Source organism: Propithecus coquereli, unplaced genomic scaffold (assembly GCF_000956105.1).
Source record: "Propithecus coquereli isolate 6110/MARCELLA unplaced genomic scaffold, Pcoq_1.0 Scaffold216, whole genome shotgun sequence".
NCBI classification, from domain to species: Eukaryota; Metazoa; Chordata; class Mammalia; order Primates; family Indriidae; genus Propithecus; species Propithecus coquereli.
In genome coordinates, this window is record NW_012146745.1 from 793,391 (window position 1) to 807,164 (window position 13,774).

Sequence of the window (13,774 nt, forward strand, 5' to 3'; positions counted from 1 at the left end):
TTATTTAAATTAAGAAATATTTTTTATTGATTGATACGATGTATCTAATATATCAAATTACCAAAAACCCATCAAGACAATAAAGTATAAAAAATAAAGCCAGTTATTGACTTAAAATAAAAGGAAAAAAAAAACCCTTGCTAATAACATGAACTAAAACATAAAGTAATATTTTAACAATCCTGTTTGAGAACCTTTATAAAAGTTGAAAATTTGAATAAAATAATAACTTTAAGCTTCCTCTGTGGGAATCACGGCATCCAGGGCAAAATAGAACCTCAGTGTACTTAGAGCCTATTATCTACCAGTAGCAAGCAATTCTGCAAAGAAATTGTAATATATATACATATACACAAATACATACACACATAATACCTATATATACATATATTGTTAGATACACACAGTGATAGTTAACACATAAAAGTGCTGTACAATATGTTTTCACATATATTACATATATAATAGCATTTGTGGTTCAACTGATAGAGTAAGTAAATGCAGTTATTACTACTGTTCAAAGTCCCTTTTCTGAGAAAAAGAAGTAGGCTTTCCCTTTAATCCTGAATTTCAAAAGATCCCCTTGGCATCTCCATCATGTCTCTCCTTCAGGCAAGAAGTAATTACTGCTGTCTGACTAGATCTGTTCATCTACAAATTCTTCAAATGTATCTGGTATAAATCTTATGTGTAGGTACTTTGGTGAATATTTTAATAGTAGAACATTAATTTCCATGGTTGAGATTCTTGACTTTCCAGTGAAATTGAACTTTGTGTTTATCCCCATGAGAACACCATTATGTTTCATGTTATTTCACAAGCTATTCTTTAAAGGAATATGTTCTTTCCTTTTATCTATAGTGATTTTTAAAAGGCAGTCTAAATTGTTGGATATAATTTGAAAGATGAAATAATTTGAGTGTGTCAGAGATAACCTTCAATTCTGAGCAAGTCAAATGTTATCTACCCCTAAAATGAAAACATAAATTTAATTATATGGAATATTTCTCTTTAAGTTCATATTTTAGTATGCTATGCAATGTAATGACCTTAAAAGCATTCTTCAGAATTGCTTCCCTGGTTCACAAATAAGTTATACATACACAAACACACAAACACACACACACACTTGTACCTTTTTGTTTTGATGTGATATACAAATACATTTTGAAACTATTTGATTAGACAAACAACTAGTACTGTCACCATATTATTTTATTAATATAGCCTAATATTGTTTTTATTTTTAACAGACCTATCACTCTTTTAGTTAAAATTTAGTCACTTTGTCACTTTGGAGATCTGGTAGATTGTTCCTCAAGCAATCCACAGTATCAATCCACAGGAGTGATCTTCAGAACGGATCAAATTCCCTAGGAGAAAGACCTCAGTCAGATTGACTAGCAAAGTTTCCTCAGACACATCACAAGACATTAAATGTGTCTGATCTAATGATAAAAAACCATTTATGTTCTTTGAAACCAGTAATCACAACATTTTTAGGGGAAAGGAGTATTTCAGATTAGATAATATCACTTTAATTTTGCAAATATTAATAATATTATTTACTATGTACAATTTACTATGAATTGACCAAAAAGATACCCACCAAAATGTTAGAGATAATTTATTGTATAGCTATTATTTTATCCTTTTCCATATATAAGAAAATCCCTTAAGGGTGACAGTTATCAGCCATTAATATCAAACTCTTTCTGCTATTCAAGTTGTTTTTATGGGTCCATTTCCAGAGGCAAGCTTTAGCATTAGCAGATCCATTACTGCATCCCAAAACAATTACCTCAGAACACTAAAATAATTACTAAGTTTCCCATCTCAAATGAAAACCAAAACTATCTCTCAAATAAAACTACAACTTTAGGAAAGAGTATAAATGTTTTGAAATGTTAAATTGAAACCTATAAACTCATAGCAACTTAAAGGAAAAATACTCTCATCAAATTTATGTACTACATACTATTGACAGGGAGTTTTGCATCAAATAGGTCACCTGATGAGATGGAAGAATTGTAAACTCGATATTTTAAATTTAATAGTGTGTCCTCATATGCATGAAGCTACAGTAAATAAAATAGAGGAACTTGTGCTATGCATCAATGGTGAATACTATAATGATCCTTTCAAATGTCAAATGTAAATTACTGAAAACAAATTTCTTACAGAGAGATTTACAGAGCATTTGTCAACCATTGAAGCAAGGTAAAATGTACAAATCTGATAGTAAATAGCAAAAGAAAAAAATATGCAATATTGTTGAAAATTTTGAGACGGTTATGTAATCTTGTTAATAAATATTCTTTTTTTTCTACATTTTCATAGCTGTCAGTTTTCTAAGAAAATTTTTAAACAAAGAAATGTTTGGGTTTCATGCTTCAACGGCATTTGATATTCTTGTTAAAAATGAATATGGCAACTTTGCTAAATCCTACGAAGAAAATTCTTCTCTTTTAAAATCCATAAGATATTTTAAAGAAGGAATATCAATATAAATTACTTCCACTAGGAAAGTGGTTTTCATATTCATGGCATACGTGGCTAATTCTATTGAGAGGATGAAAAAGACATAATCACTCAGCATATTTTATGAATACAGGGTCTGAGTTCTATTAGATAAAGTCAATTATTTTTTTTCTTGTTTAGGGAGAGTTTGGTTTCTAAGTTGATCACGAGGAGAGAAACATAAGCCTTCTATTCTTTTTGCACATAAGAAAACAACAACATTGACTTCACATAAGTTTCTAATTTAATTATTCTTTGCCTTAGCTCCTGTATCACAGCCTACAGAAATAGGAAATTACTTTTATCTTAGTGTTAATAAACAGTACTACTATTGCTATGTTAACCTCATGTTAACCTATTGTTTACTAACACTACTACTTAAATCCCTCAAGCAAATTAATGAAAACTCACCAGTTGACAAATTTGTGATGACCTCCAAAATTCACTGTGATTGAATACCTTTCCAATATTTGTGATTCACATAAACATTTGTTAGGAAGATTAACTACATAATTATCTTGTATCAATTGGGAATTTATGATTTATATATGAATGTTATGAAGATTAACTATATAATTATTCTGTATTAACTGGGTGGCTACCTTTTTGATGCCATTTTTGTTGGATTATTGTTATTGAAACTGCAAGGGGGTTTTGGCCTAAGTCCAGATGCTCACTACACAATTATTGAGACAAGGAGGATTGACAAGGAAGATAGAACTGATTAAGATACAGAAGACATCTTATCAGGAGAATGGGAAAAAATGCCTCAAATCTGTCTCTCCAACAAATAAAGAATCCAGGCTTTTGAAAAAGGGAAAATTAACAAAGGGCTACATTTATTTTGGCAGGTTGTATTGAAATTAAAAAGGGTCTAGTGCCTGGAGCAGGTTCCTAAAGGATGGTGAATCTTGGCACCTGGAGTCTTCCCAGAGCCCTTCAGGATCTCAACTCTTTTGTACCACAGGAAATCTACTGTTTCTGGGAAACAACTCAAAAGATCAAGTAGTTTGTTATGGGAAAGGATTATTAAACAAACAAACAAAAATATAGGGGTCATTGGAATTTGTTCATAGAACTCGTTACAACTCCCTCCTTCTTTTTAGTTCATTCTTCAATCTTGGGGAATCAGGAGCACAATATATCTGAATGCTTCCTGCTGAAATGGGATGTAGTTGGGTTTTGAGGAAGAACTTAAATGTTGGATCTGCAACTGAAACTTCTTAGAACGTGCTGTTGAGCTGCCACTGGCCCCCACCCCTCAACAAGGCAGTAAAGTATAATATATCCAAAGAAGTACCTATTTCCTTCTGGGCCCCTCCCAGGAAATATTGGCCCAGTATTCCCCAGATGGAATCCCCATCCTAAAATTTCCCTAGTCAAACATGAAAACAGTTTTAGGGAGCTAAGCCAACAGTGGGTAGTGGAAGAGGCAATAAACTGAGAGATCCTAGCTAAAGAGTTATTTTGCTAGGCAAATGAAAATCCCCAAGTACGGGCAAGACACACAGGGTATATGTTTTCAGACATCTCATGGATAGGGCTTGTGCCTCAATTCCCTGTTGGCCAGTAACCAGAGCATACTCAGCTTTGTGTTGTCCATGTTCCATAAGGCTGCTTCCATCCATAAAGAGCAGCTCCTCTGGGTTTGACAGGGTCTCATCAGTCAAATCAGGGAGACTACAATGTACTTGGTTAAAAATCATGGACTGGGGAAAAAAACATCCATAGGCAGCAAGGTGGCTGGATTTAAAATGGACACTACTTTCAGAGTTATATTAGGATCATCTATCAAAGTAGCCTCGCATTTACCCAAACATCTGGCAGTTCATCAAAACCCTCCTTTTTTTGTTCCAGCATAGGTTTTTCCATTCAAGAGCAAATAGTTCTTGTGATTCCAGAGCAAGAGGAATGCAACAGAGGAATGTATCTTTTAAATCTATTACTGGAAACCAGGCAAACTTTTCAGATAAAGTTATAAGGGGGGTGTAAGTATTATAAACCATGGGATAAACATCCTCCACTCTTTGATTTATTTCCTTAGATCTTGAACAAACCAGTGTTCCTAGATTTGAGTATTTGGACCCATAAAATGGGGCTATAACAAGGTATATCTGACCTCTCTTCACTTCTTGGCCAGGAATTCAGTTTTAAGGTTTTTTTTTCCTTGGGGTACCCTTGATCAAGTGGGAGTCTGCTCAGTAATAGGGGTGATGATGGACAGTCTGGGACTCTCTGAGGGGAGAAACTGGAGTGTTACAGCAGTGTTTCTTCACCCTCGTCCAGTCCTGAAGCATGAAACTCTCACGGACTCAAAGAGTAAGCCGAAGAAGCTATAGAGTTCTACTGAAAGCAGAGCTTCTGCCAGCAACGCGAGCGGGTTGCCGCTGTCTGCGGTGGTTGGTTCCCTTTTTATCCCATGCCAATTCCTCCTATTGGTGGTGTCTTACTCCCTCATTTACATGTCCTATCTGTCTATTGGCTATCTCTTACTCTCTTTCTCATTGGTTGTTACCCTCGCCTTTTGAAATTGTTTAAGTCACACACTGGCCTTGATTACGGCAGTACGTGTTACCGCATATCACATCCCACCTCCTGGAACTAGCTATTGCTTTGGCTTTTGTAAGATGCTTGCTCAACAGAGATAACAGTCCCCTCACCCTCCTTAAGAAATGTATAAAAAACTGTTGGATCCTTTGTTCGGGGTTTTCCTCCTAAGGACTTTCCTCCCTCAGTGGGGAGGGGTTGCAATTTTATATTAGTTCACATTTCTTTCTTTTGGCCAAGATTTGGTAGAAGTGGCATCAATGACAAAACTTTTATTTTGTCCCATCTTTGCCAGGGTGGTGTGGCTACCTCTTCAGTTCCATCCTGTCCCTTGGTGGTACCCTTATGGCCAAAGGACTTAAAGTCAAAAGACTTATAGCCAGTTAAATATCCAAAGGGAAATGGAGGTGGACAAGCATTTTTCAACTTTTAAAATGCTTTTAAGCATCATAAGAGCAAAAAAAAAAAAAAAATTAAACACCAAACTAAGGTTATAAAGCCTGCCTAGTTCTGACATTGACAGAAAAAAGGAACATTATCTGTAGCTACACATACAAATTATCTAGATTTTGAAGACATTTGTCAAAGATGTTAAAAGCCTCATAACACTTGATTCAACCAGAATCACAGGTTATTGTAAAACAATAGCAATTCACTTAACCAAGATTGATCATCAGAAGAGTTTCAAAGCAATGTAGAAAAAATCTTAATTTTGTAAAGCTCAGTTTTCCCAAGTAATCAAAAAGCTAATAAGAATAACACAGGAATTATCTTGACAAAGCGTAAAATCTTTGTTTCTTAGGTGAGTTACCAAAGGGTAGGGAAAAATCTTCTTTAGTGAGATTGTTTGTTCTTATGGGAAGCCCATTTAGACAACTTGGAAGTCAAACCTCATGAAAAGGGTACCTGAATTTATCAGACATAGTAAGAGTGTGTCCAGTGTCATTAGTGAACATTATATTATAAAGAAAGCAAGAAACTGAAAACTGGTACATTGAGAAGAGGAATATGCAGCTCTTACTAACAGCACAGGAAGATTTTTTTCTGACCATATTGAACAATTCAGACAAATGAAGAAACTAAAAATAAATTGCTTTTCCAAAAATTTAAAGTAAACATTTCAGTGTTAAACCTTAACAGCAGACTTAGAACCAGAGAGGAAAGGAAAAAAAAAAAAAAAAAAAGTTACAGGAGCCGACAAAAAGGTTGAAGGAGAGGGTTATCGTTTCAGGCCTTCTGAAGGGGAGAAAAAGCTGAAAGCATCAATACAGCAAACGTTGAACTTGTGAGATATAAATCTGAGAAAGTTTAAAAGAAGCAGATTATAGAACTAGAATTAAGACCTCTTGTAGTTTTATTAAGAACAAATTTGTATTTCAGGTGAACTGTGCTTATTTAACCTAAAATTTTTCCCATTTAATTATAGCCACAACTTGATCACATATAAATTTTCTTTATAAATGTTTATGAATCTTATATCATAACTATCTATGACAAGCGTGAAATTTTTGTTTTGCCCTAAATTTTCCTTAAATAACCAGTCATTTTATCTTAGGACCAAAAATTTACCATATAAGATGCTTTATATATAAAAATATATTTTTCTGTTTAAACTTATTAATTAACATATATTTTTATACTTATGACTTTCTTCACATCTCTCTTCCCTACTAATGGTTCTCTTTACCTCATTTCATAAATACCTTCAAATAACCTATGGATTAAACAAAATTATTTTTTAGTAAGGAACAGCATATTATGTACTTTTTATAAGTTTTCTCTAAAAACATATCTATTGTTGTCTCACTTTATAGATAGTATCATATACATTAACGGGAAGTTTTTCACTCCCCGTAACTGAAACCTTAGTGAAAACCTAGGAAACAACAAGTCTTGAATTTTCTGTCGTAGCATATATCTTATTTACACTTACTTAATTTATTTTAGCAGTTTACTTTGATTATAGTTATCAAGTTATTTCCCATTAACCATTTTTACAGCCTATGAATGTTAGTTAACCATTGTGATTAATTGTGTCCTCAACAAAGTCATTCAATGTCTAAACAAACTCAACATTTAAATACATCTTCATTAACAAAATTGGGGAAAAGAGAAGGAAAAATACTTTAAAACATAGACCAAGAAACAATCACAAAGTATAGTATTAATTATTACTTTTAAACTTAAAAAACCAAAGGTAAAAAATGTAACTATTCTAGTTAGACTTGCTGTTCTGAATAATATAACATCTTTTTAAAATGCTATACATGTAGTACAAGTTTTAGAACACATCCTGCTAAAAGATGTTAATTAGATCTTTTTAAAATATTATCTTAAAATAAAATTTATTTACATGACATTATCTGTAGACTGAAAAAACCTTTAACATCAATCCTTAGCATCTCAAATGATGACACAAAGTCATAACCTATTTTTATATAAGTATCCAGATCAAGGTTTAAAAACTTTCTAAATGGTCTCCAACCATTTTCCAACTCAAGTGCAAACTTGAATACATGTAAGATAATTTTGCGAATCTCTTTGGATTCTAAGAATAATCATTTTGTTCATTTTAAAATAAATTATTCCACAAAAATTTACAGTTCAATGATTCATCTTTAAAAATTTTTCTAGGCAAAGGCTTTTGCTATGACAACACAAGGTACACATAGCAGGCTACCTTGCAACCTGTACTCAGAACAAGTCAAGAGTGAGCAAGACCAGAGGGAAGAGGGAAACTGAACCCTCCAATTTGATTTAAGTGCTTGTAACTACAGCTCCTAGGGCAGCTTTAAATCCCTAACAATACTGTTAATTTCAGATGACAGAAAGACTGAGTCAAAAACATATTTTTGTATACTTTTCCACAGACAGTAAGTCAATGGAAGAAACTTCATCTGCAACTAAGATTAAAGACCAAAACTAAAATATCTTCATAAACTTTTGACCATAAGTTTGTTTCTGTGTTCCTATTTACTTGGTGTTTTTCACTCATTCTAATTTACTGACATTCATTTTTGTTTAGGCATGCCTACAACATTTTTACCTAAGTAAGGAACTTAAACACATGAGTATTTTTGCCAATAACTCCTGAGATTTAGCTGTTTTTATTAAATTAGTCTTATCAAAATCACACAAACACAGATCATTTCGTGTTGTCTGGATTTTTAGTTTTATAACATTTGTGTCAAACTCTGACACCTTCAATTCAAAAATAGTCAGTAAACCCAGGCAAAAATGTGTACTTATAATTATGAAGACATTTTATTTTTATTTTATTAATATTTTTTTAAAAAAACAGCTTACTTGAAAAGCATTTGGGCTTATTTATTTAATTTATGTGAGTTCCTTTTATTTATAAACCAATTTGGTACCATGCAGACATAACATATAATACATGTACATTCACAAAACACATATAAACACATGCACACACACAATTTCTTAAGTTTTGTCTTGGAACTCTAGCCATGAGATCCTCTGAAGTTCCACATAAATCTGTGTACATATGTTTCCATTCTTCTCTTTCTTTTTCCAACAGGTTTCCTCCATAAAGGCATATGTCTTTCAGTTTCCTAGACCTTAGGGCAGAGAAGTCTTCTAATCTCTTAGTCCTTGGGATCGAAGTATCCTTTAACATTTCAGACCTTCAAACCTGCCACAAGAGAAACTGCCATTAGAAGTGTCTTTTAATCTCCCTGACCTTGGACGATGCTTATAAATACCATCAACAGCAAATCCAAAATAGGCAAAAAGAAAATAGAACCAAAGAGTTTAACAGACTCACATTTACATGCCACACATCAATACAGATAAACACTCAAGATAAAAAGAAATTCTAGCGATTTTAAACAAATGAACTGCAGCTCAACTAATAAGCCCTGGGAATGTCAAATCAAAACATGTTAGCTCCCACTCTCACAAATGGTTGGCATCCTATTTAACCCAAAACAAGTAGGAATTCCTCGGAATTCCCCAGATTGAGAGTGGCATCAACCCACTGTGTGGTACCTTCAAATAGCACTCACCTGTCCTAATATAAATGTCAAAATCCAGAGGTTTTTTCTTCTGAGGCAGTCGGTAATGTGCTGGAGGCTGGTGACAACCGAGCCAGCCAGAGAGTCCACAACCACCCTGTGTCAATTACAGCTGGGCAGCTGCTAAGGAGGCTTTCGGCCCCTCCTCCCTTTGCAGCCACTGAACGGTTAGGTACGCCATCCTGGATGAGCCCTCAGAATTGTTATGAAACCACAAGAGAGTTTTGACCTAGGTCCAGTTGCTTGCTGCGCGAAGATTCAATTATTGAGACAGCGAAGCTTGCCAAGGAAGAAAGGGATTTTTAAAAAATATGAAAGCTGTCTTGTTAGGAGAACAGAAGAAGCTGCCTCAAATCTGTTTCCTTGACTAATGGAGAGACCCCACTTTTTAGAGATGGAAAATTAACAAGGGGCTATGTTTATTTTGGCAGGTGGTGTTAAAATTAACCAGGGTCTAGTGCCTGGGGCAGGTTACTAAGAGATTATGAGTCTTGGTATCAGGAAATCTGCCCAGGGACCTTCAAAATCTCAACTCCTATGTCTTGCAGAAAATCTACCATTTCACCATTTCTGGGAAATAACTCAAAAGGTCAGGTAGTTAGTTAAGGGAAAGAATTATTAAAAAAATAGGAGACATTGAAATTTGTTTATAGAGCCAGTTACGTTATAAAGCAGCTTACAAACATGGATTGTGTCCAAATACTAGTAGCGTGAACTTTGGCAAGTATTTAACCATTCTTATTCTCAGTTTTCTCATCTATAAAATGGAGTCATCATACTACCTTCCCACAAGGCTTAATAGATTAAATATATATATAAATAGTTGGCTTCTCTATCATTGAATGAATAAGAAATTCCCTTTATCAATTAATTAATAAGAAAAAAGACATGTAATCATTTCTCTAGAAACTGTCTGGGGTCATGTAACAAAAAGGTACAGTTAAATCTTGTTGCAGTTGCAAACATGTGCCTCGGTTTGTTTGTTTGTATGTTTTAACATAAACTAAGCCTGGGAAATCAGGGTGTTTATTTTATTCTCACAATTGAAACATTTTTATGGGTACTAAAATGCAAATTATTTCAAATATTCTATTGTTTGTCAAAAGATAAATTTCTCAACATTTTCATAGATTTAAAACAAGATTTATCTTCAACCACTATGTGAAAAGGAAAAAAATATTTAGGAGATTCAAAATAACATAAAATAATGTCAAATTGATTTTGTTACTGAGAAACTCTTGCCTGAAATCTTCCTTTGCTACTTACATTTTATTCTTAATTCTTTAGGTTATTTGCGGGTTGTCTTCCTAGGATAAGTGGCTTTTAGAGTTAGTGACAGATTGTTGCAGATGGAGAGGTAAATTACTGCCACACTGTTGTTATCTCTTAATTGACCAGTAATAGTGGCTATATCATCATGTTCCTAGACACAAGGCTTCTTCTGTGACCGGAATACCGTTAGTAACTGCAGCAGTGCCCTTACATAGAAAGTATCCAATTAACTTTTTCCATTCAATTCATAAATCCTCTCTTCTGTCTGAACACTTTTGTTTCAGTATATCTTGTAATATTTTGGAGATGGGGGTAGTTGGTGTAAGAAGGCTAAAAAGAAATAACCGAGTAGCCACCATCCCTGCTGAGATTGTGCCAGGCCCTTCAAGGCACCCATGCTGCACGGGAATATTTGCCTTCCACACTGCACACATGGCTCAAGTTTCTTTCTAGATTTACAAAGCAAATAAAATTACTGTTAGTTCTCCAATGCAGTTGTGAGGCTAAACTTGTGGAAATGAATTGATAATCTTACTAAGACTCAGTCTTTTCTTTTGCCGTTAGGCAGGGTCTCTTATCCATTTCTGAGACTTTATTCCTCAGGCCCATAAAAAGGAGCGTTTTTATTAAATTAGTTAAAAGGTTCTTCACTGAGAGCTCTAGGAATATGATTTTAAATTGCGCATTCATGAAACTTTAATCTATTTTTCCAAAGCAGGACTACAGTGAGAGAATACTCACGTAGAGCTTGCTACATCCCCACATGGGAGTACCTGTTCGGAACTTGGTTTGCCAAATGTTCACTTACAATTAACACAGCCAAAATATTTAAATTGACAATTACAAGCTATTGATGAATTTTCTGTATCTACAGTGTAATTTATCTGAGACTGAAACAGTTGATCCACACATTGATGAAGCCTGAAGTGGGTTCTCCTCTGGAAGACACAATTAGAAAATTCAAAATGATCTTCAAATTGCCCTAAGTCTCCAGATCAGCTCATGAGATAGTATTACAAGCTGTAAATCAGGTTCATTCTGAAACATGTAAAGCTATTTTTATGTATGTTAGGGCTTTTGTTAGAAAAAATGACATAATTTTAATGAAATGGAGAGCAAAATTGATTTGCTTTATACGTATGGTAACTAAATACCCATAAAAAATAATTATTTATATTTTATTTTCTACTTGCATTGATTCATTAGGTCAGTATAAAGAATATTACATTACATTGAAAAAACTAGTGTTATACATCATTGTGAAGAAAAACATCATTCCAAAATACTGTTTAAGGCAGTCTCTCCTTCATTTTAGTTTTATTTTACAAAGTCCAAAATACATTCAATGAATTTTTGGTTGCTGATAAATATAATAAAATAACATGTTCATTATTGAGAAAGAAAAATGTGATCTTTGAGAACCAGGAGGTATTCTCGTAATAACAGCTAGGCTTTGATGTTACTATGAACTGGCCTAGCACACACAGCTAGGTCTGAATTTCCCCTCTAAGATTTCAAAGAACATCATCAACATCAGACAAGGTTGCTCTGACCATGATAAATCAAAACAAACAAACAAAAAAAGATCACTACATAATCATATCTAAACACAGACAAGAAATGAACTTTGGAAAGTTACAAAATAACAAATATCTTCCTCTCTGATGTAAGTGAATGGTTTTTCTTTATAAATTATACATTTAACCTCAGTCTAGTCTTCCATCCCAATAGATAGGAATTTAAAAATACCTAATCATGGATTTACTTAAATTCTTAATAACAAATGCTCTAGGAGAGCGATGCCCCACTTCCTTTAACTCTCCCTCAGATCATCAACGTCCATTATTGAGACTTCTCATGGTTCACCATGGTGTGTGTTTCTTCCTCAATACAAAAACCAATAAATCAAATTTATTAAACTGCAGGGGTGTTCTAACTAATCTTTGGTTTTTGGTTTTTTGCTTGTTTGTTTTTATTATTATTATTATCGTTTTTGAGGCAGGGTCTTGCTCTGTCACCCAGGGCTAGAGAACAGTGGTGTCATCATAGTTCACTACAACCTCAAATTCCTGGACTCAAGTGATCCTCCTTCCTCAGCCTCCCAAGTAGCTGGGACTACAGGCGCATGCCACCATGCCTGCCTAACTTTTCTATTTTTTGTAGAGATGAGGTCTTGCTCTTGTTCAGGCTGGTCTCGAACCCCTACCCTCAACCTACCTCCCACCTCAACCTCTCAAAGTACTAGGATTGTAGATGTGAGCCACCAAACCCAGCCCTGGTGTTCATTTGATGAATATAAGTGAGGTTTTAAGCAAGCTGTCATTATTTCAAGGGAAAAATTAATAAAACTTTTGGAGCTTTTAATGTACCATTGTATGGCATACCTTACAAATAGTTGAATCAGCACTCTTAGCAATAAAGAGTGTATGGAACTAGTTCTTACCATCAAATCTACTCTCAAGATTTTTAAAAAAATATAGAATATTATGGAGGTACAATTTGGTTATATAAATTGCTTTTGTGTTGTGCCCATACCCTAGACAGTGTGCATTGTACCCATTAGAAGTGAATTTACAGTGTGCATTGTACCCATTAGAAGTGAATTTACAAGGACAACATACGTAACCTAAACATCTGTACCCCCATAATATGCTGAAATAAAAAAAAAAAAAGAAGTGAATTTACCCATCCCTTCCTCCCCCCTCCCACCTGCTTGATTCTGAATGTTATTTCCATATGTGCACATAGGTGTTGATCGATTAGTTCCAATTTAGTGGTGAGTACATGTGGGGTTTGCTTTTCTATTCTTGTGATACTTCACTTAGAAGAATGGGCTCCAGCTCCTTTCAGGATAATACAAGAGGTAGTTCACCATTTTTTTAATGGCTGAGTAGTACTCCAGGGTATACATATACCACATTTTATTAATTCACTCATCTATTGCTGGGCACTTAGGTTGTTTCCAGGTCTTCGCAATTGTGAATTATGCTGCCATAAACATCTGAGTGCAGAACAGAGACATAGACCAAGGGATCAGAACAGAGAACCCAGATACAAAACCATCCTCATATTGCCATTGGATCTTTCGCAAAGCAGACAAAAACATACACTGGGGAAAAGAAACCTTATTCAATAAATGGTGCTGGGAAAATTGGATAGCCATATGTGGAAGACTGAAAGAAGATCCGCACCTCTCACCACTCACAAAAATCAACTCACGATGGATAACAGACTTAAACTTAACACATGAAACCATAAGAATTCTAGAAGAAAATGTTGGAAAAACTCTTAAAGACATAGGCTTAGGCAAAGAATTTATGAAGAACATCCCAAAAGCAATCGCAGCAACAACAAAAATAAATAAATGGGACCTGATCAAATTAAAAAGCTTCTGCACA